This window comes from Schistocerca serialis, chromosome 10 (assembly GCF_023864345.2).
Source record: "Schistocerca serialis cubense isolate TAMUIC-IGC-003099 chromosome 10, iqSchSeri2.2, whole genome shotgun sequence".
NCBI lineage: Eukaryota > Metazoa > Arthropoda > Insecta > Orthoptera > Acrididae > Schistocerca > Schistocerca serialis.
The window spans coordinates 35,139,348-35,165,270 of NC_064647.1; the positions used below are offsets into that span (position 1 = coordinate 35,139,348).

The following is a 25,923-nucleotide window of genomic DNA, read 5'->3' on the forward strand; positions in this document are numbered from 1 at the left end:
CCCCCCCCCCCCCCCCCCCCCAACTCTCTCTCTTTTTCTCTCTCTCTCTTTCTCTTTTTGTGGGGGAGGGGGGGGGGACATTACCAGTTGGGAGACTGCTTTGATGTGACCCACCACAATTCCTCTAGGAATGCCTTTTTTGCTAGTCTGCGTTTTGCACTCTTGCTTCGTCCATCATGGGTTATTCTGCTTTCAAGGTAGCAGAATTCCTTAAATTTGTATACTTACTGATTACCAGTTTTGATATGAAGCTTCTCACCATTCTCATTTCTGCTACACCCCACTGCTTTTGTCTTTCTTCACTTTACTCTCAGGTCATATCCTGTACTCTTTAGACCATTCACTCAATTCAATAGGTTCTGTAATTCTTTTTCACCTTCACCTTCACTGAGGATAGCAATGTCATAAAAAAAATCTTATCATCGATACCCTTTCACCCTGAATCTTAATCCCACTCTTGAATGTTTCTTTTATTTCCATCATTGCTTCTTTGATATATAGATTGAACAGCAGAGGCAAAAGACTGCACCCTCAAATTACACCGTTTTTAACCAATATTCTTGATCTACCAGTCTTATTGTTCCTTCTTTTCTCTTTTACATATCATGTATTAACTGTCTTTCCCTATAGCTCACTCCTACTTTCCGCAGAATTTCGAACATCTTGCACCATTGGATGGGCTGAAAACTTTTTCTATGTTGATGAATCTTGTGAACATGTTTTAATTTTTCTTCAACCTTGCATCCATTGGCAAGTGTAACATCAGGACTGTCTCTCTGGTGCCTTTACATTTCCTAAAGTCGAACTGATCATCATCTTAACAGACATTCAATTTATTTTCTATTCTTCTGTATGTTATACTTGTCAGTAACTTGGATGCATGAGATGTTCAGATGATTGTGTGATAGTTCTTACACTTCTCTGCCCTTACCATTGTCAGAATTTTTAGATGAAATTTTTCCAAATAGACTGACCTGAATAGTCATTTAGTTGACACTTCCCACCAATGATTTTAGGAATTCTGAGAGTGTTACCTATCCCTTCTGCTTTATTTGATCTCAAGTCTTCCAAAGTGCTTTTAAATTTTTGCTCTATCTCTTCCATATTGATTCCGATTTCTTCTTCCATCATGTCATCATCAGACAATTCCGTCCCCTCATAGATGGCTTCAGATCTGGAGTGGATTGATTTTGGGGAAGAGACCAAACAGCGAGGTCATCGGTCTCATCGGATTAGGGAAGGATGGGGAAGGAAGTCAGCCATGCCCTGTCAAAGGAACCATCCTGGCATTTGCCTGAAGTGATTTAGGGAAATCACGGAAAACCTAAATCAGGAAGGCCTGACGCGGAATTGAACCATCTCCTCCGAATGCAGGTCCAGTGTGCTAATCACTGTGCCACCTCGTTCAGTCACCAATCTGCTCTCTCCTCCGTGTTTAACAGTAGAATTCCCATTGTACTTAATGGGTCACCATTGCTTTTTTCATGGAAGGTTGATTTGTTTGAATGTCTTATACACTGAGTCAGCCCTTTCTTTTTCTATTCCTTCACATTTTTCTTGCACACATTTCGCCCTGGCTTCCCTGCCCTTCTTATTTATTTCGTCCTAAATGATTTATATTGCTGTTTTCCTGTTTTTACCAGATTTTACTTCCTTCTTTCATTGACGAGTTAAAGTATTTCATCTGTTACCCAAGGTTTCTTCGCAGTTATCTTTCTTGCACCTATATTTGACTGTATGACATCTGTGATTGTCCACTCAACTCTTCAACTGAACAACATACTGTGGTATTCCCCCACTGCAGTATCCACATATTTTAGTAGACATCAAATACATCTCCTCTTTCATCAGTACTTCAGTGTCCCCCTTCCTTTTACACCAATTGTTCCAAATGGTTTTCTTAAGCTTCAGTCTACTCACCATTACTAAATTGTGATCTAAATCCATTATCTGCTCTTGGGTATGCCTGATTATACCCCCTTCTCTTGTGATCCTTGAACAGTCTTCACTGTTAGTAGCTGGCATTTATTGCAGAACTCAGCCTTTCTCTTCCCAAGCCTATATTATCCTGAACTCTTTCTTCTACTCCTTCCACTACAACTGCATTCTGATCCACAATGATTATTAGATTTCATCTCCCTTCACATACTGAATAACCTGTTTAATACCCCCAATAGGCTTTCTGTATTTCTTCATCTTTTGCTTGTGTCGTTGGCATGTATACCTGAATTAAAGTTGTCGGTGTTGGTTTGTTGTTGATTCTGATGAGAACAACCCATCACTGAATTGTTCACAGTTATTCAATCTCTGCCATACCTTCCTATTCGTATTCCATTGTACTACTTTCTGCTGCTGTCAATATTACCCAATATGCGTCTGACAAGAAATACTTATGTCCTTTTGATTTCACTTCACTGGCCTCCACTATATCTAGATCATGCCTTCATGTTTCTCTTTTCAGATTCTGTTGACTACTGGATGTTGTATATTATATTTCCATCTCAACAAAGAGACCTGTTGCAGCTTCCTCAGTATATGATGATATATCTTTATAAATAACATGAAAAGTTAGTGCTGTGAGACAGTGAAAATGTTTTCTTCACATAACTGTACACATTTTATATAATGTGCAGTTGCACTGATCACAGGGGTTTACAAATATGTTAATAATAATGATTGGTTTTATTATTTCTAACTGCTGTTTAGTACTTTATGTGTCTGTACCTACTCATAGTAGTTTCAATTACTTTTGAAAAATTGTTAACTGAGACTTTTGGACTTCTGTCAAAAAAGTAACCTCAAAGTAATAGTTCCACTACTGGTTGGGCAGACACTGAAAAATTTAAGTAAAGAACACTTTCTTGTCTTGCTGATATTGTTGTACCAACGGAACTGGGCATCACATTACTACTAACAATATAACTGATGAAATTTCATCAGAGACAATATTTTGAAAACTCTTGCATGAAATAGTGACAAATCTTTACTCTCAAAGCTAGCACAGTTCCCAATCATCTTTAACCAGCAGCACGTTTTCTACCTAGCATCTGATTATGTTCAGTAAGCACTATTTACGATGAGCATTACTGTTCACCCGATAGTTTTCTCACCATAAATTAGAACCAATTTATCAATATCCCACTCGGCATGTGGTACATCCATTACAATCATTACAATAGTTAGTGCAGCACAACAAAATGAAAATGGAATACAGAATTGAAGTGCAAGGAAATTTTCAAATCTGGCATCTGTTTACATCTGTCGAAAACGAATTTCACATTTTGCACAGTACAGTCTGTTACAAATGAATTTCACGTTACTTACTAAATGGCACAACTTCTCTCCATACTGTAAGCCTGACCATTCAAAGATGGCATCTGAGGTGTGGATTGGAGGGACAAAGTTGTTGCCTCATTTCACGACTTCATACTGAATTCCTACTACACTGCAGCCAGGCCTGTAATAACTTCACTGGTGCTCACTGAATTGTGAGTGCCAGGTTTATAGCAATACCTTTCTTGCAAACACATAGCAGTCACCAATAAAGTGTGTGCACCAGGCAGTATTAAGGAGCAGTTAGACAAGTATTAGCTCAGCAGGAAAAAGCAAAATGACCCAAGTTCCAATAAAAATTCAAAATATCCTATCCACATCAGATAATTATTTCCATATGACAGTTTTTCCTAAGTATTGCCTTCTCACTCAAGGTGATCTATGAATATCAAAAACTAAAGTTGTACCATTATTTACTAATTTAAACAAAAAAATCAATTTATATCGTACATCACTTACCAAAGCTGTTTAAATATACAATAATTCCTAAATTAATGACTGATCCAACTTTCATTAGATCACAACTATGCACAGCCTTTCAAGTCTGTGTTTAGATCACTCAGGAAGTTTACATTAATAATTCAAAAACACCTTGTCAGGAAAGCATGTACTAACAAATTTTATATTCTTGATCTTAAAGATTGAAATCCTCACAAAATCTATAATTTATGAAATATAAATTCCTAGGTAGCACTTGAATATATTAACTCATGACAAATAAAAAGCTTGATGTGCTCAGTCTAGTGTAAACTGAGAACAATGATGGCATATGGGAACATGGTGTAGCATATGGTGTGCAGATATTCTGTCACAAAGGTTACTGAGGTAACATACTTAACTATTTCTGTAAACCAAGAGTTCCTTATATCAACACACTTAGGATCTGCAACTTCAGATTTACTTTGAACTCACCCTGTAAGTACAGTGTTGTCCTGCATCTGGCACAACAGTTTTAGCGTTGAGTGACAAATCACATCATTTAGCACACAAGCTTCTGGGCTTCAAGGGCAACGGCCATATATGTGCACAGAAGATAATCTCAACACACTGTCACTTTACCTAAGGATGGATGTTAGAGATTACTCTGAAAAAATGGATCAAATGTGCTGACATTTTATATGTCTCGAATCACAGACTCTTTAAATTACAGAGCAAATTACTGTAGTTCAGTACCTCAAAGTTTGAACAACAACACAATCCTAGATGAACTAACAATAACATGAATAAGGATGATAAGAATTATAGAAGATTGCTTCTTACCACACAGAAGATGCATTGGATAGCAGACTGGCATACTTAAAAGAAAAGAAGACTGTTAGGTATTTTTAACACTTAAGGTGCTGGTTTCTTACACTATGTGATCAAAAGTATCCAGACACCTGGCTGAAAATGACTTACAAGTTCATGGTGCCCACCATCAGTAATGCTGGAATTCAATATGGCGTTGGCCCACCCTTACCCTTGATGACAGCTCCCACTCTTGCAGGCATACATTCAGTCAGGTGCTCAAAGGTTTTGTGGGAAATAGTAGCCCATTCTTCACATAGTGCTGCACTGAGGAGAGGTATCAATGTCAATCGGTGAGGCCTGGCACGAAGATGGTGTTCCACAACATCCCAAAGGTGTTCTATAGGATTCAGGTCAGGACACTGTGCAGGCCAGTCCATCACAGGGATGTTATTGTTGCGTAACCATTCCGCCACAGGCCGTGCATTATGAACAGGTGCTCGATCGCGTCAAAAGATGCAATCACCATCCCCGAACTGCTCTTCAATGGTGGGAAGTGAGAAGGTGCTTAAAACATTGTTGTTGGCTGTGCTGTGATAGTGCCATGGAAAACAACAAGGGGTGCAAGCCCCCTCCATGAAAAACATGACCACACCATAACACCACCATCTCCAAATTTTACTGTTGGCACTACAGACGCTGGAAGATGACGTTCACCGGGCATTCACAATACCCACAGTCTGCTATTGGATTGCTACATTGTGTACTATTATGCGTCACTCCACACAATGTTTTCCCACTGTTCAATCGTCCCACGTGGATGCTCCTTATGCCAAGCGAGGCATCGTGTGGCATTTACTGGCATGGTGTGCAGCTGTTGAGCAGCCGCTCAATCATGAAATCCAAGTTTTCTCACCTCCCGCCTAACTGTCATAGTACTTGCAATGGATCCTGATGCATTTTGGAATTTGTGTGTGATGCTCTGGATAGATGTCTGCCTATTACACATTACGACCCTCTTCAACTGTCAGCAGTCTCTGTCAGTCAACAGATGAGGTCGGCCTGTACACTTTCGTGCTGTATGTGTCCCTTCACGTTTCCACTTCACTATCACAATGGAAACAGTGGTCCTAGGGATGTTTAGGAGCGTGGAAATTCTCACGTGCAGACATATGACGCAAGTGACAGACAATCACCTGACCACATTCAAAGTCTGTGAGTTCTGCAGAGTGCTCCATTCTGCTGTCTCACGATGTCTAATGACAGCTGAGGTCACTGATATAGAGTACCTGGCAATAGGTGGCAGCACATTGCACCTAATATGAAAAACTTATGTTTTTGGGGGTGTCTGGATACTTTTGATCAGATAGTGTAAGTATCAGCCATTACCTGTGGTCAGGCTGAAATCTGTGGTGTTTTCTTTTTTAACTTGGAATTTCAAAATTGTGGGTTTATTGGTCTTTCCACTTTTAATAAACATGTTTTGGTATTGCTTGTGAAATCTGAATAAGCAGATGAAACTTCAAGTTAATAGTATAGATTTTGTCACAACAAACAAAATGAAAAGGAATTGTGGTACTCAGATACATAAACAAGCTCATTAACTTTCTGTTCAAATTTATTTTACAGCCAAATTACATTAAAAAGAAACATACAAAAGACAAGATCAAGGCAGAATTTAGCATTCATTGTGGAGTGCAGTGTGATACAACCATAAATATATAGCACAATGAAAACAATCAATATCTGAGAAAATAATGTAATTGGGTAACTAAAAACTCTACTCACCAAGCAGCGGCAGAACACACACACACACAAAAGAAAGTTATAATGAGGCAACTTTTGGAGCCAGTGGTTCCTTCTGCAGGCAGAAGCATGGAAGGGGTTGAAAAAGGGGTGAGGGAAAAGGTCTGGAGAGATCTAGAAAAGGTGTAGATTTCGGGAAATTCACCCAGAACCTTGGGTCAAGGGAGACTTACCAGACAGTATGACACGTGCTACCCTTTCCCCTAGACCTCTCCAGTCCTTTTCCTTCACCTGTCTTCCTTCCCCTTCAACCCTTTTGCCTGAAGAAGGAGTGACTGGCCCCGAAAGCTTTCCTAATTATAACTTTCTTTTGTGTGTGTGTGTTCTGTCGCTGTTTGGTGAGCAGATTTTTTTATCCAACCAATTAAATTATATTGTCTGAAATTATAGAGATACACAATACAACATTATTCACTGGCCTCACATGGTACCACAGTACCTTAGTATTCTGCTAGATACACCATCATATCCATGAAAGTCCTTAGTCTTCAGTGATTTATCTGTTGATTCAGTCTCCCCCTTGTCAGTATTTCAGATATCAGTCTCGGAAAGCCATTTGCCAAGGGAGTGATATGATCCCCTGTGTAAACTTCTGTTTTTATTTAATTCACCAACTATGTTCAGAAATTGATTGTTAAGTATTGTACATATATCTGACTTATCTGTAACAGAAACATTTTTTTCTGTGACTGATTTTATATCTTTGACCTTGTGCTTCCAATCGGACACTTCACAACTGACCATACAGTTTTAATTGTATCCTGTGAATTAGTTATTCTATTTGTCTACCACATACTCTTTACCTTCCTAGTAATGTGTACTTGGATTCATTTCCTTATATACCGTGTGAGAATCATTCATTAAAACACAATCTGTGAAAAGAATATGATAAACATGTGCAATAACTCATCTTCAAAAAAATCTAGAATTACTACTGTTTCAGATGATGTGTAATATGAATCGCCGTCAGATACTTCATTTTCATCATCTAAAGATTCATCGAGGATGTTGTAAGTCATTTACTCAAGATATTTCTTTCTTCACTGTACATTTTGAACACAAAACCAACATAAGAGCCCATAAAATGCCTGAAAGAGAGAGAACTTGAATGACAGCTTTCACCTATGAAGCATTAGACAATGACAAAGGTTTCAAGAATGAATTTTTTCAGTGATGCCAATACTGCCATCTAGCAGTCACAGTAGAAATTACAAAGTCAACAGCTCGGTTGTGTTCTCCACAAGCCTGTCACTGCTTGTAGTTATGTCGGTAGCTTGTATACATTCTCACTACTTGAATATTCATGGAGATTGAGTAAACATATCCCCAGTGTGGGGACAACACAATCTGAGAATGACATCTCAGGGTGGTCTGTATTGCTCATATTTGAATCCCACTACAAGTGTAAGCAGAGTTTCAAGAAGTCTTTTATTTGGCGTGCATTGAGAATGTGCACAACTAGAGCTGCAGAAATTCTGTTTTGGAAGCAACCATTAAGCCAGTGCCTACCACAATTTCACCTTGACAGACTAAGAATTACACTGAGAATTACACTAACTTAGCATACAGTCTACAAGGAAAACCTGTAGATAATATGAGATATGAAGAACAAGTCAGATGTGGTGGGAAGACATCTCATCAAAGGAAGGTGTCAGAAAATTTGTTAATACCTGCAAATATATAGCTCTTGTTTTTATGTATTTTGTTTTACATATCTAGTCCCGTAGGACCAGATTGAGGAGCAAATCTCCATGGTCATGGAATGTGTCAGTATATGAAATTACAACAGAAAAATAATAATAGATAAAATAAAATGTTTATGGATCGTAAAAACATGACAAGCTGTAAGTTCATGCAAACACAATCAACAATATAACATGGGAATCAGCTTAATTTTTCAAAGAACTCCTCAGAAAAATAGAATCAGCGATACGTGATGAAACTCTTCAGCTTAGATTTGAAAGCAAGTGGATTACTACTAAGCTTTTTTTAAATCTTGTGGTAGCTTATTGAAAATGGATGCAGCACTACACTGCACGAGAGTCAAGGAGGTGTGATTCAAATGCAGATTGGGCTTCCACATAGTATAATCCGAGAGAAAGCTGCTAATTATTAGGAACAAGCTGATATTGTTAACAAGAAATGACATTAAAGAATATTAATATTAAGAGGCCATTGTCAGAATACCCAGACTAATGAGCAGGAGAGGGCAAGAGATTTGCAAATTGACATCATCTTGCCTGAACCTCTCATTTCTGAGCTAGAAATACCCCTTGAGAATGGAAAGAGTTATCCCAAAATGTCATACCATACGTCACAAGTGAATGAAAATAAGAAAAGTGGACTACTTTTTGTGTCAAACTATCATTATGGCAGCATTAAGTCTTTGAACAAGATCCTGAACGTGGGTTTTCTGCAACAGTTTTCTATCTATCTGAACATTCCTTGTAATTAAAATATCAAGTTGCATTGCATTGTGTGTTAGAAACTGTAAAAACTGAGTCTTACTGTGATTTAGCATTAGTTTATTTTATACAAGACATGAACTTTTGCCTTGCACTGCACTGTTTGAAACAGTGCTAATGTTGCACACATCCTTTATTATGGGGGTTGTACCGAAAGTAAGGTTCCCAATGAGCTACAGCCTCGAGGGAAGGTTCTAGGCTAAATCTGACAACAGTGCTGTGCGCAGTGGTTCCCCCACTCTCGAGCCTGCCCATCTGCGATTCGCTACATCGTTCAGTGTTGGCTTGGCAGCCATCAGAGATGGAAGTGTTGATTGCTGCTCCCGCCAAGTGCAAGGTTAAAGCAGTACACCTGTTTCTCCACGCACGGAAGTTACTGCCCGTGGAGATTCATTGGCAACTGACTGAGGTTTATGGTGAAGAGGGCATGTCCATTCAGCACATCCACAAATGGTGCAGAGCTTTTGCTGAGTGTCTTACAGAAATTCACAATCAAGAACGGAGTGAAAGATCGCCGGTTTCGGATGCAATTGCCCAGAAGATCAACAGTGAGCTGCTAAAAGATCAGAGGGTCACTGTCGGTGAACTTGTTTAACGCATTTCTGATGCTTCCCATGGCACAACTGAAAGAACTTTAGCAGAAACATTGGGTTATCACAAGGTGTGTTCTCGCTAGGTCCCCCAGGTGCTGACTGATGGACACGAGGAGCAATGTCTTGACTGTGCTCACAAGTTTCTTCAACATTGTGAGAGGGAGAGGCAACAAGGAGAAGTTGTTGGACTCTGTCATCATGGGAGATGAAATGGGGGTGTTTCATTACACCCCCGAAACAAACAACAATCTCGTCAGTGGCGTCACTCTGGTTCACCACCACCAAAGAAATTCAAACAAACTCAGTCAGCAGGAAAGGTTATGGCAACTGTGTTTTGGGATTGGAAGGCAGTACTCATGGATTTCATGCAACCTGGGACAACAATAAACTCAGACAGATATTGTGAAACATTGACCAAGCTCCAGTGAGCAATCCAGAATTGCCCTAGAGGATGACTGAAGGAAGGAGGGAGTAGCGCTTCTTCACGACAACGCTCTACCCCACATCGCTTCTCAAACACAGGAGCTTTTGAAGAAAGTAGGGTGGACTGTTAAGCCCCATCCCCTGTACAGCCTGGACTTATCACCCAGTGATTATCACCTCTTCCCCAAGCTAAAGGAACACTTAGGTGGCAAACGCTTCAGGAGTGATGAAGAAGTCAGAGCAGAGGTCACACACTTCCTCAACGGGTTTGCGGGAGACTTCTTCGATTTAGGAATATAAAAGCTGGAGCACCGTCCTCAAAAGGTATGTCAAAAAAATGGAGACTATGTTGAAAAATAGACAGAAGTGTAAGTTTTTCAATGATGTATAAATTAATAACAATAAACAATGTTTCTATTTGTAAAAGGTATGGGAACCTTACTTTTGGTACAATCCTCATACTAAACTAGTGTCATCAGCAAACAGAAATATTTTAGAATCGCCTGTAATGCTAGAAAGCATCTCATTTATACAAATAAGACAGAAGTGCCCCCACCACTGATCCCTGGGGCACCTCCACGCCCATTTAACCATGCCTCACTCAGACCCCATATCAGAGCCATTCTCAATAATGTGGAGAATGATCCTTTGCTGTCTGTTCTTAAAGTAAGAGGCTAACTTTTGGAGCCACATTTTGTGATCAACACAATAAGATTTATCTCAAAACAAAGATGACGTAACAAAAGCGTTGGTATGTTGATAGAGACACTAACAAACACAAACACACACACAAAATTCAAGCTTTTGCAACCCCCGGTTGCTTCATCAGGAAAGAGGGAAGGAGAGGGAATATGTGTGTGTATGTGAGTGTATACCTGTCCCTTTTTCCCCCTAAGGTAAGTCTTTCCGCTCCCGGGATTGGAATGACTCCTTACCGTCTCCCTTAAAACCCACATCCTTTTGTCTTTCCCTCTCCTTCCCTCTTTCCTGATGAAGCAACCATGGGTTGCAAAAGCTTGAATTTTGTGTGTGTCTCTATCAACATACCAACGCTTTTGTTTGGTAAGTTACATCATCTTTGTTTTTAGATATATCTTTCCCACGTGGAATGTTTCCCTCTATTATATTCACACAGTAAGATGTCTTACTCAAATAAAGAAAATATGTGTAGGTTTGAAACCTTTGGTTTAATTCATCCAGTATCTAACAGAGAAAAGAGAATATATCATTCTCAGTTGTTAAACCACTTCTAAACCCAAACTGTACATTTGACAGCAAATTGTGTGAAATGAAATGATCAATTATCCTTACATACACAGCCTTTTCAGTAACTTTAGCAGACACTTATGGCATAGAAACATGTCTAAATTTGTCTATGTTATCCCCTTCCCCTATTTATACAGCGACTATATTATTGAGTACTTTAACTGTTTAGGAACTGACCATTCCTAAAGGAAAAATTACAAATGTGGCGAAGTACATGGGTAACATGTGCAGCACAGTACCTTAGTATCTTGCTAGATACACCATCATATCCAAGAAAGTTCTTAGTCTTCAGTGATTTGATTATTCACGCAGTCTCCCCCTTGTCAGTATCATGGACATGTATTTCAGATATAAGTCTCGGAAAGCCATTTTTGAAGGGAGTTATGTGATTCCCTGTAGCAACTTAAGTTTTTATTTAATTCACCAGCTATGTTCAGAAACTGATTGTTAAATACTGTACATATATCTGACTTATCAGTAACAGAAACATTTTTACTATGTACTGATTTTATATCCCCGACCTTGTGCAGCAGACCAAGACACTTCACAATTGGCCATATGGTTTTAATTTTATACTGTGAATTAGCTATTCTGTTTGTGTACCATATACTCTTTGTCTTCCTAGTAACATATTGAAGCACCGTACAGTACCATTTGTAATGAGCTACTGTAGCTCCATTGTAACTGCTTCTAACATTTTGACATAATTCCCACTTTGTTCCACATGGTATCCTTATCTCACCAGTCACCCATCCAGGCTGCCTTTTACTGATAGCACCTTGTTTTGAATGTTCTAATGGAAAGAAATTTTCAAAGAGGATGAGTTATATGTTAAGGAAAGCATTATAATTGTCATCTATGTTATCAGCACTATAAACATCCTGCCACACTTGAATTTTAAAAATGCACATTCAGCAAATAAATTTAGATCGGTGGTGTAAAAAATGTAATAGACATACGGTATGTAATTTTTTATGCTTCACTGATTCCCATATTCACATTTACTTTCAGGAAGCAAGGTAGTTATTAATGGCAAAATTTATTGATTCATCTTATAAATCTTTCCAAAATGTGGGATATAGAACAGACACACATACATACACAGTAATTATTTCAGCAGATACATGAGTTTTAGCTTTATCCACTAAGGTTCTTGCAGTAGCTGGCACTGTCTTGTTTCAAGTCTTTTGTATGTTAAATGATCTAGAAATTCTACTACTAAATAGAAGCAATGATTCAGTAAGAATGCCCTTAGGGTTTTATAAAAAGGTAAGAATGAGGCTTTGTCTTTTACTTTATACAAAATCTTGTAAATTTGTATAGCGCTGTTTACTGTGGAGGTTTTATAGGCTATGTCCTTATTGACTGGATATTCTAGTATGATAAAAAAATTATTATTATTATTAGGTTAAATATATTTCAATTCTTTCAATTTAAATCTGTGTTTCATACTAGAATGTCGTGTTGCCAGTTTGGCACAGCTTTGCCACAGGAGACACGAAAGCGGTCGAAGACGTCCGTCTTCTTGCCGGCTCCTGATCGTTGTCAGAAGGAGGCTAGTTTTTGATTACGCAAAGACTTCTATTATTTGGAAAAGAACAACCCGGATTTCTTTACGTAATCAGTATGAATTTTATAATTGCCTAAGGGACCTTTAACAATGAACAATAAAAAAAATTGCATTTGCAAATGAAATCATTAATAAATGGGGCAGCTATGAGTTGTACAGAAGACAAGGAGCGGCCTTCTGTACACGACCAGGATGCCGCAGTATTCTCTGCTGTAGTAAAGGCTGTTTGACATTTATAAAAATAATATGGCATGGAGGTTAAAAAAGTATAAAGGAAAAGAATAGAATAAGAAATCTGGTAAACACTAAATATATTCTACTAATTAGAGCTACTTTATAAACAGCATAACTTACATAAGTAATTTTCTAACTCTATGGTGCGATCAGATTTCAGCCTGTCCTGTACTAGCTCCTATGTTCACGTTTTTGTCACAAATTACAGTCATTACTTTTCTCCTTCGTTAAAGACAATTCTTGCACTGTTCAACACCTCCGATAACAATAACTTGCCGATTTACATTTTCGAACATAAATTACTTGAATGTTATTAATTAATAATGTTGTCTGCACGCTGGCAAGACCGCTCACTTTTTTAGCTTAAAGTCGACCTTCTTTTACGTTTTCACATTACAAGCAGAAGTAGTACATTAAAAATCTGAAGATCTACAAAAGTTTGTTACTCTCATCTTTTATTTAGATCGAAGCGGAACGTCAGTTCAGCTTCTGTTAAAATGTTTCTTTGACTGCGCAATCGATGTATTAGCGTCCGTGCTAGATGCGCATCTTTACAGTAATGTTAATTATATAAAATAAATGTCTTTCAAAGAATATGTCTCATAAGTTGATAATTTAATATACAGATAGGTGAATGCCTTTACAAGGGTACTCACAGCTTTCATACTACGGAAATCCCAATAATATTACATCATGAAACTTTTACTTTTGTCTTGCATCATGTTCATGGATATTAAAATTTTCATTTACATCTTTTAAATTCTTTCTTTATATATTTACAGATTTCTACTATATACATACAGAGAAGGGGAAGAATTGATGACTTGAAAGAGAGGTTTGCAAGAATCGGTTTGTCGAGCATGTTGCATTGCTCTTACAGTTCTTTTTATAGTTAAGATGATGACTTAAGTAGGTGGTGTATTACCCCAGAATATAATTCCATACAGTAGCATGCTGTGGAATTGGCCAATGTAGGCAGTTCGGATAGTGCTATAACTTGCTATGACAGAGAGACTGTAACATATTTTATTTAGTGGTCCATTAATTTTGTTTATATGTGTGTGCCATTTGAAGTTATTTTGAAGCCGTAAGCCTAAAAACTTTGTTTCCGGTGAAGATCAAATTTTGTTGGAGTTTATTGTCCCACTGGTGCACATGCATCGCCTTTTAATCAGAAATTTAGAGATGTTGTTCTTTTTCATGTTAGTTTATTCCCCTCAAACCATCTATTTAGCTGTTCTGTTGTCTTGTTAACAGCTGTTTGAAGCTGACTTGGGGTATTTCCTGTAATTAGGATGCTTGTCTCCTCTGCAGAAAAAGTGTGTGTTTGTGACTCAATGTTCAGGTCTAGATCATTTATATATAGGAGAAAGGGGATTGGGCTAAGAATGGATCCCTGAGGGACTCCTTTATTTAGAACTTATGCATCTGAGAAGCATGTCCTGGTGTTTTTCTTTTAGTTCATGTTTATTTGTAATTTTTGTTTCTGTTCGTCAAGTACGAAGTGAACCATTTTAGTGCAGTGCCTCTAATGCCATATACTTGGAGCTTCTCCAACAGTATGTTGTGGTCCAGTATGTCAGAGGCTTTACGTTAGTCCAAAAAAATGGCAGTGGCTCTTTGTTTTTAGTCTATTGCTCGCAGGGCATTTTCTATAAAATCATAGATTGTACTGGTTGTTGATTTATTTTTCCTGAATCCATGCTGAGAATTTTGTTTTTCTCTAAGAATTTCATTAAAGACACAGAAAAAGTCACAACAAACTATCCCAGCTTTCGGAACCATTAATTCCCTCCTCAAAAAGGAGAGGAGGATAGTTTGGGAAAGGTTAAAAAGGAAGAACAGGTACGTCAGACTCCAGAATGAGAAGCACACACCTGTAGGCTTGGCAAAGGTAGGTAAAGACAGACTGGAAACAAGTTTTCTATTGTTTGCTTTTCAGTATGCTAAAAAAATTAAAGAATGAAGCTTTGCATGCTTCATGACCGAACAATAGGAAGACTGAATACAAAGTTTCAATATCCCCCTGTGTGCTGCTGTAAACAAGCTAACTGACTTGCTGTAGAAGACAGAAGTCATAATATTCTGTGCTATTGAGTTAGTGATGAACAGCTGACATTAGGATGACCACTAACCAACCAGTACCAGAGTGAGGTGAAACTGTCCAAATTCTTGTTATACAACTCCTGACATCAGTATTATTTTTACTCTTGTTTGAACTCATTTTCTTAATAGTACATAATAAACAATAATTGCTCAAAATATATAACTTATTCGAGCAGGGATTCTCAAAACTTTCAAAAGTATTCATCATAATATTCTTGTTAGTTCACCTGAAAATGTTTTTTCCTAAGATTTATTCATGATTTTCCATACATATAAACAGTTTGAGGGTAAGTTTTCTCTGAGCAGAAATACTTTTGTTTTTAAATTGATATGACTCATTAGAAAGACCTCATTCTCCTCCGTTCAACAAACATTTTACTTTTACAAAAAACATTATATTTACAAATTATTCATATTCAGAATTCTTGTTTTCCAAAATGTTCGGTTTTCAAGGTGTACTTATTTACAAAATTGAATTTTATACCAGTGTTCTTCTGTGTCCAAAAATGCAAATTTGTTAGTCTTTTAATTACTCCCTTTATAAAATTTCATTTTCACAAAACTATTCGACTGGCTTTGAGAATCCCTATGTAACTTAATCACTCTAATACAGTAATACCTTTTTTTCCAGTTATCCTGCTATTTGTTAAACAAATTTACAACTGGCCTATTGTGTCTTTGTTCCTTTTAATATTATAGGTTTCTATATTACTATCTAACATGGATTAATCTTGTATTTCAGCAAACTGTAATATTCTTATTACATGCATTTATAAGTAGTCTTGGACCACCAAACCTCCGGTAGTCTGTGTTTTGCTGTCAGGTCTCAGCAGTGAAATTGTGAACAACTTCGTGGCATCAGTTTTCAGTTCAGTTTGCATTATGTAATCTGAGTCTTCTTGTGAAATTGTAAGCACTATGTAGTTCTTTGTCAGTTAGAATTGAACTGTTAAAATGTGAAGCCACGATATATTTCTGAGTCTTGTAAATTATTATGATAATGTGCCACTACTGAACTTGTGAATGTTTGTTAATTGGTGTAGATTACTGATCTGGTCCAATATATTGCGATTCTTGGCTGTTACAAAGTTGATCATCAAAAAAGGAGTATTGTTGTTGTTGTTGTTGTTGTGGTCTTCAGTCCTGAGACTGGTTTGATGCAGCTCTCCATGCTACTCTACCCTGTGCAAGCTTCTTCATGTCCCAGTACCTACTGCAACCTACATCCTTCTGAATCTGCTTAGTGTATTCATCTCGTGGTCTCCCTCTACAATTTTTACCCTCCACACTGCTCTCCAGTACTAAACTGGTGATCCCTTGATGCCTCAGAACATGTCCTACCAACCGATCCCTTCATCTAATCAAGTTGTGCCACAAACTCCTCTTCTCCCCAAAACTATTCAATACCTCCTCAAAAGTTATGTGATCTACTCATCTAATCTTCAGCATTCTTCTGTAGTACCACATTTCAAAAGCTTCTATTCTCTTCTCATCCCAACTATTTATCGTCCATGTTTCACTTCCACATATGGTTACACTCCATACAAATACTTTCAGAAACGACTTCCTGATGCTTAAATCTATACTCTGTGTTAACAAATTTCTCTTCTTCAGAAACGCTTTCCTTGCCATTGCAGGTCTACATTTTATATCCTCTCTACCACGACCCCCATCAGTTATTTTGCTCCCCTAATAGCAAAACTCCTTTACTACTTTAAGTGTCTCATTCCCTAATCTAATTCCCTCAGCATCACCCAACTTAATTCAACTACATTCCATTATCCTCGTTTTGCTTTTGTTGATGTTCATCTTATATCCTCCTTTGTTGTCTCTGACAGAATTGCAGTGTCATCGGCGAACCTTAAAGTTTTTATTTCTTCTCCATGGATTTTAATACCTACTCCGAATTTATCTTTTGTTTCCTTCACTGCTTGCTCAATATAAAGATTGAATAACATCAGGGAGAGGCTACAAGCCTGTCTCACTACCTTCCCAATCACTGCTTCCCTTTCATGTCCCTCCACTCTTATAACCGCCATCTGGTTTCTGTACAAATTGTAAATAGCCTTTCGCTCCCTGTATTTTACCCCTCCCACCTTCAGAATTTGAAAGAAAGTATTCCAGTCGACATCGTCAAAAGCTTTCTCTAAGTCTTGTATAGACCCTCTATATACTCCTTCCACCTTTCTGCTTTCCCTTGTTTGCTTAGAACTGGGTTTCCATCAGAGCTCTTGATATTCATACAAGTGGTTGTCTTTTCTCTTAAGGTCTCTCTTACCCCTAGTGAGATAAGCCTCTACATTCTTCCATTTGTCCTCTAGCCATCCCTGCTTAGCCATTTTGCACTTCCTGTTGATCTCATTTTTGAGACGTTTGTATTCCTTTTTGCCTGCTTCATGTACTGCATTTTTATATTTTCTCCTTTCATCAATTAAATTCAATATTTCTTCTGTTACCCAAGGATTTCTATTAGCCCTCGTCTTTTTACCTACTTGATCGTCTGCTGCCTTCACTACTTCATCCCTCAGAGCTACCCATTCTTCTTCTACTGTATTTCTTTCCCCCATTCCTGTCAATTGTTCCCTTATGTTCTCCCTGAAACTCTGTACAACCTCTGGTTTAGTCAGTTGATACAGGTCCCATCACTATAAATTGCCACCTTTTTGCAGTTTCTTTAGTTTTAATCTACAGTTAATAGCCAATAGATTGTGGTCAGAGTCGACATCTGCCCCTGGAAATGTCTTACAACTTAAAATGTGGTTCCTAAATCTGTCTTACCATTATATAATCTATCTGAAACCTTTTAGTATCTCCAGGGTTCTTCCATGTGTACAACCTTCTTTCATGATTCTCGAACCAAGTGTTAGCTATGATTAAGTTATGCTCTGTGCAAAATTCTACAAGGCGGCTTCCTCTTTCATTCCTTCCCCCCAATCCATATTCACCTACTATGTTTCCTTCTCTCCCTTTTCCTACTGACGAATTCCAGTCACCCATTACTATTAAATTTTCGTCTCCCTTCACTACCTGAATAATTTCTTTTCTCTCGTCATACATTTCATATATTTCTTCATCTGCAGAGCTAGTTGGCATATAAACTTGTACTACTGTAGTAGGCATGGGCTTTGTGTCTATCTTGGCCACAATAATGCGTTCACTATGCTGTTTGTAGTAGCTAACCCACACTCCTATTTTTTTATGCATTATTAAATCTACTCCTGCATTACCCCTATTTGATTTTGTATTTATAACCCTGTAATCACCTGACCAAAAGTCTTGTTCCTCCTGCCACCGAACTTCACTAATTCCCACAATATCTAACTTTAACCTAACCATTTCTCTTTTTAAATTTTATAATCTACCTGCCCGATTATGGGATCTGACATTCGATGCTCCGATCCGTAGAACGCCAGTTTTCTTTCTCCTGATACCGACGTCCTGTGTTATGTAGTCTAGGATGGAGATCTCATCACTAGTGGATGTGAAATCAGGTGTACTAAATAGAAGTGTGACAGGATCTATAGTAAAACAAATACTAACAAAGAGATAGAGGGGCTGGCCAGTACTTACCTCAGCTCAGTACAGCCGATAGATACACAAAAAACAGAACAGAAAATTTACGTAAATTTTCGGTTCTGTTTTATGTGTATCTATCGGCTGTACTGAGCTGAGGTAAGTACTGGCCAGCCCCTCTATCTCTTTGTTAGTATTTGTTTTACGTCTTTATATGAGATTTTCCATTAATCATTTAGGGTCTATAGTAAGTTAGACAACACTCCCAATAGCTCTAAAAGGTTATTCACAGTTTCTGTATCGTGAGAAATGGTGCCGTATTTTATGGATTAGAAGAAACACTTTTTTTCTTCGAAAAATTGCCTCTAAAATTCAGGTGTATCTTATATTCCAAATTAATATAAAAATGTTGAAAAAAATCAGACTACCATCTCCATTCGCTTCTTGGTATAGTGCTGCTCCATTCATGATCTGGCAGGCGTCCAACACAATATTTAATGGTGCACCTAGGGGCAGGGGGGCAAGCAAGACTGCCTTATCAAGGCTGGCTGGTAATTGGCTGAAAGCATTACTTATTTCTGGGGTCCAGTGTAATATTCGCTTGCCCTTGGCATTCTTATCCACAAGCATATCTGTTAGTGGTACCTGGGTGGCAGCTGTTACCGGCAAATGACGGCGGTAAAAATTTACCATGCCCAAAAATCGTGTAAGTTGCTTATAGTCTGCTGACTTTGGTAGATTACGCAATGTCGCGATCTTTTCAGGCAAAGGTCGGATCCCATCGCCCGAGACTTTGCGGGCTAGGAAAGTCGCGTCGCTTTTGCGCATGACGCACCTGCCTTCATTTAGTACCACTCTGTAATTACACAACCTCTTCTGCACTTCGTGTATATGCTTGTCATGAACTTGTACATCAGCTAAATATATGAATAGTCGTTTAAATACGCGAAGGAAAATGGTATGCCTCGTTACAATTCATCAATGAATCTGCCAGGTTTGGGCTGCATTTTTAATACTAAATGGCATAAATAAAAACTCAAACAAGTTAAAAGGTGTAATACCTTCTGTCTTTGCAACATCGGTATGTGCCACTGGGCTCTAGTTAAAAGCTTTCCAACAATACAACACTGAGAAAACTTTTGAATCCACCATAGAAAAGGTAAATTCTTGGATGTTAGGTATCGGGTACTTATCTGGGACTATTCTTGTGTTCAGCCTATGATAATCGCCATAGGAGCGCCATATGCCATCCTTTTTGCACACTGTATATGTAATGGGGAAACCATGGGCTGTCTGATCTTCGTATATTACCAGCATGGAGCACATCCTCAAATAGCACCTTAGTCTCAGCCAATCGTTGTGGAGCCATTCTACAGATGCATCGTGAAACCGGCGGAAGTGCGCATAAAATGCACCGTATTGTGCTTAACAGAATCGGTGCAGGCGCGCGCAACTCTGCAGTGCGGCCCGGCAACCTGCGAGTGCGGGGGCCGGTCACGCTCTGAAACGGCAAGTACCGCTCGGAGCCGACGCTCCTAAGCACACCTGAGCTGCAGGCCGACGTCAAGACCTTGTAAGGTCCTATACTGACTTAATGATGACACCTTAGATGCATTGCTTTAATTAAGCATCGACTTGTAATATTAGTAATTTTCGCCTCACAAACATTAATATACGCTCAATAGTAAACGCCTGATGGCCTAAAGTTATCGAACAATTGTAAAGTAAAAGAAATGAATCATCGCATAGCAGCGACAGAATCTATTATTCTTTATCTTTGCCGTTCTTGCGCGGTGCCAGTAAATCTCTATGTACATGTATCGATTAATGGTATAAAAAAGAATTCTGTTGTTTCAAGAGAAATGAGGCTTTTGGCGCCTTACCTTTTACTGTTTGTATTCCATGAGAGGCGGACGCGGACTTGCTGCGTTCCACAACTGTATTTTATATTTGATGTGAAAACATTGAGTGAATATGCTAATTGTTATTTTTTTCAATCAGAAATGATGTAGTTTCTTGTAACTGATATCGAACAGACGGCATCAAGAGCATATTTTGACTGTTATGTATAAAGTATTTAACCACAATGGTCATCTATTGTAATTTAATATGAAAAGGTACGTAGCATTTAAAAAAACGTGTGTTAAAGATAAGTGTGCTTATTTTCGTAAATTAACCTTGATGAGTCCATCTCCTTATTTACTTAACTGTTAATTATTTTGTGTTACTTCATCATCAGAAATTACGATCACGCTGATGGGCCGAACGCAGCATGAGGCAGAAGGAACATTATCGTTTTCCTATTATTTCTGAACCAACTTTTTTTTAATTGTGTAGTGTTGCATTTCTTTTAAAGTCTATAAATCTTCTGGTCCCTTAGTGTTGATCTGGGTATGACTACATCGCGACTATAAAAATGCACAGAAATGATCATGTTTCTTCCGAGCGATCTCTAATGCTGCTTTTATTCAGGTATTTAATGGTCAACGTGTGTTATTATAATAGCGTAATTAATCCCTGATTCTGTTGCCAAGTGGCCCACCAAAATATTCACTTTTTCGACATTAAAAAACAAAGTAACAGTTCTTTTTATTTTCGTCCCCCAAGAACAACGCTACACTTGGCGCCCTTCATGTATGTGTTTATTAATTTTTCAGTGCTTGTTCTAGTAATTGTTTCATTTTTTCATGCGGATGCAATTCAACCGAGAAAGAGAAGTGGGAAAACCTTTTAATTAATTCAGAAGAACGATTGATGAAATTACCAAAAAAACGCGAGTATTCATCCGTATCACCATCAAGACAGCCATAGTAAGTCAAATTTTTATACGCAGTAGCCAAGCTTTCGTAGTGACGTTGCATCTTTCGAGTTGATCAGAACGTAAACCTGTCTTTCCTTGCCTTGAAACAGCTTTATTTCAATTTGTCCATAGTCCATTCTTATGTAGTTAAATTCAGTGAAAGTGTACCATTGTTGTCAGTGCATAAAAAAATTACGATATGGCGGATAACTACGCTCAAAACTGGTAAAACGTGTGATATTTCATTTGTTTGTAATTAGTAGGAACCATCTTGTCTTCTTGGCGTAAATGAACGTCAGTTGTTACCCAGAGTTAAAATATTATCTTAGGTCCCAGTAAGCCATAGCACTACGTCTTAGACAAACGACTGACGGCAGTGACAAACAATATCTGTAGCATTTTGACGTTTGACAAATAATTCATGAACATGGCTGACGGTAAACAGCGGACACAAACAAAACCAGACGACAGCGGTGATGCGAATGGACCTCACTATCCATTACGATCACGCGTGATAGGTTGAGAGCGGAGGCAGAAGCAGCCTCGACCGAAGTTTTAGAAGCTGGTCCTAGTGTGCAAACTATTCCCGCTTTTGAAAAAAAAATGACTTGGCTACAATGATCGAAGCAATAATGGAACGCAAGTGCGAAAGCCAAAAACAGGAAAGATTAGATGAAAAGGCCCGCGAAGAAAAAGAGAAGGCCGAAAGACGGCATAATAAAAATCAGGTCCTTACAAATCTGTGCAACTCAGTAAAAGAAGACATAAATTCAGTAAAAACAGAAATAAATTCGGTAAAAACAGACATAAATTCAGTAAAAACAGATCTGCAAACGGAGATAAATGACCTAAATACACGGTTAAATTCGGTAAAGGCCGAACTAAAGGCAGACATAACAGCTGATTTAAATACCCTGTTGGGTAATGTCCAAAGCCAAATCAGTAGTCAGATCACGATCATGAGGCTAGAAATTGACACACAAGTAGAGTCAAAAATAGAGGATATTTCAAAACGGTTAGATGAAAAAATCGAAGCAGCCAAGGGAGAGATAAATTCAAAAGTGATAGAATATCAAAAACAAGCTGCGACCTTAAAAGAAGATTATACTGCAATCTCTGATGAGGTCAAAGGAGTTAAAACCGCAGTAGACACGATCGAGAATGTTGTTGATGATCTTTCCAAACAGCTTGAGACTCTTAATGTAGAGGATCAAATAAAGAATACTGTTAAGGCACATGCTGAAGCATTGTCCGACCACTACCAAGAGTGGATTAAAAACAAAAACGGATTCATAGAAAACAAGGTCAAGAACGAACTCAGGGAAACGGTCAAAAACGTGGCCTTTGAAATATTGGCAGCCCCTGGAAAAGCAGGAGACACGGTGATGTCAGAATTAGGCCAGATAAGACGAACGTTAGCTCAAGATTTACCTGAATGGCGTCAACAGATAGTTGATGAAGTTCGTACACTAAAATGTCAAGTTGAAAATTCCCCACCTCCCGTGTCAGGAAACTGGAATAATTCACCACGAAGTAATGAACAACAGCCGGTACATTACCGTTCACCATTTGATAACGCTCAAACTCATAATTCTATAGAAGCACAAGTTAACCAGGGTACCAGCCCACCCACTTTTGTCAGTTTGATGCAGGAGGAAAGCGTGATCAAACATCATATTTTTCCGACCTTTCACCCACAGAAAAGAGAAATTCATCCTATAGTGTTCCTCCGAAATTTTTCAGGAATTTTCCCGAATAGCTGGAGTGACCGCCAGGGAAATTCAATTCGTTAGTGGATTTATCGTAGGCGATGCTGCCTTATGGGGAACCGAAATGGTCGACTCTTGTAAAAGTTACAAAGAGTTTGAACAGACGTTTTTAGCTAAATTCTGGAGTTCTGGTGTGCAGCAGCGCCTGAGAAAAGAGGTTTACAACGCCGAAGTGTTTAACAGTAAGCGCGGTAGTTTGAGAAGATATTTTGAAAAGTATTTAGCGAAAATCAAGTTCTGGGATTCGCCGATCACCGCCAAAGACGTTATTATGATTCTAAAAACTAAGCTACCGATTGCGATCAGAGAAAAGCTAGTAAATGTGTCTGAGGACGATACGGACACTTTCCTATCTGTGTTAGACTCGTTAGATCTGATTTACGAGGACGCTACAGTTGATGTTGGCAACGCCCACTTCAGTGCAGACGGCCAGCACAATACAGAATACGTAGGCAACAATGGTGGCCGAGCGAAAGCGCGTCACAGCGACAGCCAGTACCAACCCCACAACGGTTTCAAAAATAAACACACTACGTACTCCAACAGCAAATACAAAAATAAGTACAATAACGGCCAGAGATACAATCCAATATATAATTCGTCACCACCTCAGTACGAAAATGCACATTATAACACACAGCCCCAGCAATATGGAAACACGCAACCGATCAACGGGAATTATCAAAACGATCAGTCTTACGATTCAAATCGACAGTGGAAAAGAAATAAATGGCATAATCAAGGTGGAGACCAATGTACACCTTTCACTAACGGTTACAATCAACACAAGCCACAGCAAAATACTTTTCAGCCACAAGCGAACGGACCTTCGGGAACTCTGAAGCCTAAACGCACGCATAATACGCAAATTTATTATGCGCAAGCGAATACGCCAGGACAACAAGATCCGTTTCCAACCGAGTTTGTACCACAAAACCAACACCAGTTCCAGACGGAAGAAACATTAAGAAATATAAATCAGCAGGAAAGTAAGCGTCGAGCGGAAAATGAAAAGCAGCACCTTTGAGCCTCCTAGAGGGTGCTGCAGATTTGAATGGGGGCACCCTGTCCCTTAGTCCACACGAAATTAAAGCAGTTAGGTATGACAAAGAGACAAACTTACGGGATGATCTAGTAGCAGACACTGAGACGAAAGACAATGATGACGTATGGGACGAACAAGTTCAAGCTTCCATAAGAGTATCAATTGCCAACATACCAGTAACAGCCATTGTAGATACAGGAGCTAATATAAATGTCTTATCTTTACGTTTATTTAAGCAAATATCCTCTGTATGCAAAGTTTTATCACTTCCAATTCAAGGTTGCACCGTATCGGGAGCAATTGATCCACTAACACAACGTGTAAATCTTCAGACTCAGCTTCAAATCCAGATAGAGTTTATTTCAGTAACGTGCATTTTTCTTATTGTTAAAAACCTATCAGTGCCATGTATCCTGAGTATGGAATTCTTGAGGCAGACGAATGCTAAAATTGACATCGAGTGTGGAATCTGTACTCTAGTAGCGAGCCAGCAACAAGTAACTGTAAATTTGTTAAGAAGTAAGGTGAAGACAAACTTTGGGGTGCTTCAAATAGCAGTACGGCCATGGACTAAAAGACAACAGTACAGTCAGACAGAAGACACGACAGATCTTGAAAGTGTTAATGACGATGAGTATAAAGACCTAATTCCCGGTCAGAATGAATTATACGGTAAAGCTAGTGAGTCCATTGAATTATCCAAACAACAGAAGAATGAGCTTTACAATTTGTTAACAGATTACGTTCAAGTATTTTCTAAGAAACCTGGACTAATAAAAGGCTTTGAATATCGAATGGATGTCCTGCCCCATTCAACCTACTGTAGAACAAGCTATTCCATTCCATATGCGAGACGCGAAGCTGTCAAGTGTGAGATCAAGAAAATGTTACTCTGGAATGTGATAGAAGTATCTCATTCACCTTATTCGAGTCCTTTATTGTCTGTGCAAAAATCAGATGGTAGCGTAAGGCTAGTCCTAGATGCAAGATTAATCAATAAAATTATAGTACCCATAAGAACGAGACCAGAGGCTCTTGAAGAGCATCTGCAGAAGTTTCATGGAGTTAAGTATTTGAGTACCCTTGATTTGAAAAGCAGTTACTGGCAAGTAAAACTTGCGCAGGAGTCAAGGAAGTACACTGCGTTTATATTTGCAGGCAGATCTTAACATTTCAAAGTTGTACCGTTTGGACTAAATGTGAGTTCCGGAATTTTTATTTCTGCCCTTGACTATGTACTAGGTCCTGAACTTTTAGATGAGGTAACAGTCTATGTGGATGACGTTCTTGTAGCATCGAAAAATTGGGAAGATCATGTGGCCCTTCTGCAAAAGATATTTCAACGATTCAGAGAGTATGGTGTTACAGCAAATCTTAAGAAATCCAAGTTTGGTAAAAGTGAAATTAAATTTTTAGGGCACATCATCACCCCTGAAAGAATTAAACCCGACCCGGAAAAATTGTCTGCTATAAACAACTTTCCAACCCCTGTTACAAAAAGGCAACTGAGAGGATTTATCGGTCTTACGTCATTTTTCAGACGTTTTGTTCCCAATCAGGTATTGAACCATACCACTCTTCACAACCTTTTAAAAAAGAATTCACGTTGGAATTGGACGCCGGAATGCCAAGACGGATTTAAGAAAATTAAAGACGGTCTGGTTAACAGTAACATTCTCCATCATCCTCAGATGGATAAGGAATTTTGTATTACTGCAGACGCTTCCGTTGTGGGTATCGGCGCTTGTCTTTTCCAGATTCAATTAGTAAATG

At 38.5% G+C, this 25,923-nt stretch overlaps 1 protein-coding gene across 1 annotated transcript in view; it reads left to right on the forward strand.

Moving 5' to 3' along the window:
- Window positions 1-25,923, forward strand: part of LOC126424985 (serine/threonine-protein phosphatase 6 regulatory ankyrin repeat subunit A-like) — a 332,104-nt gene that overhangs the window by 148,927 nt on the left and 157,254 nt on the right. The window lies entirely within an intron of this gene.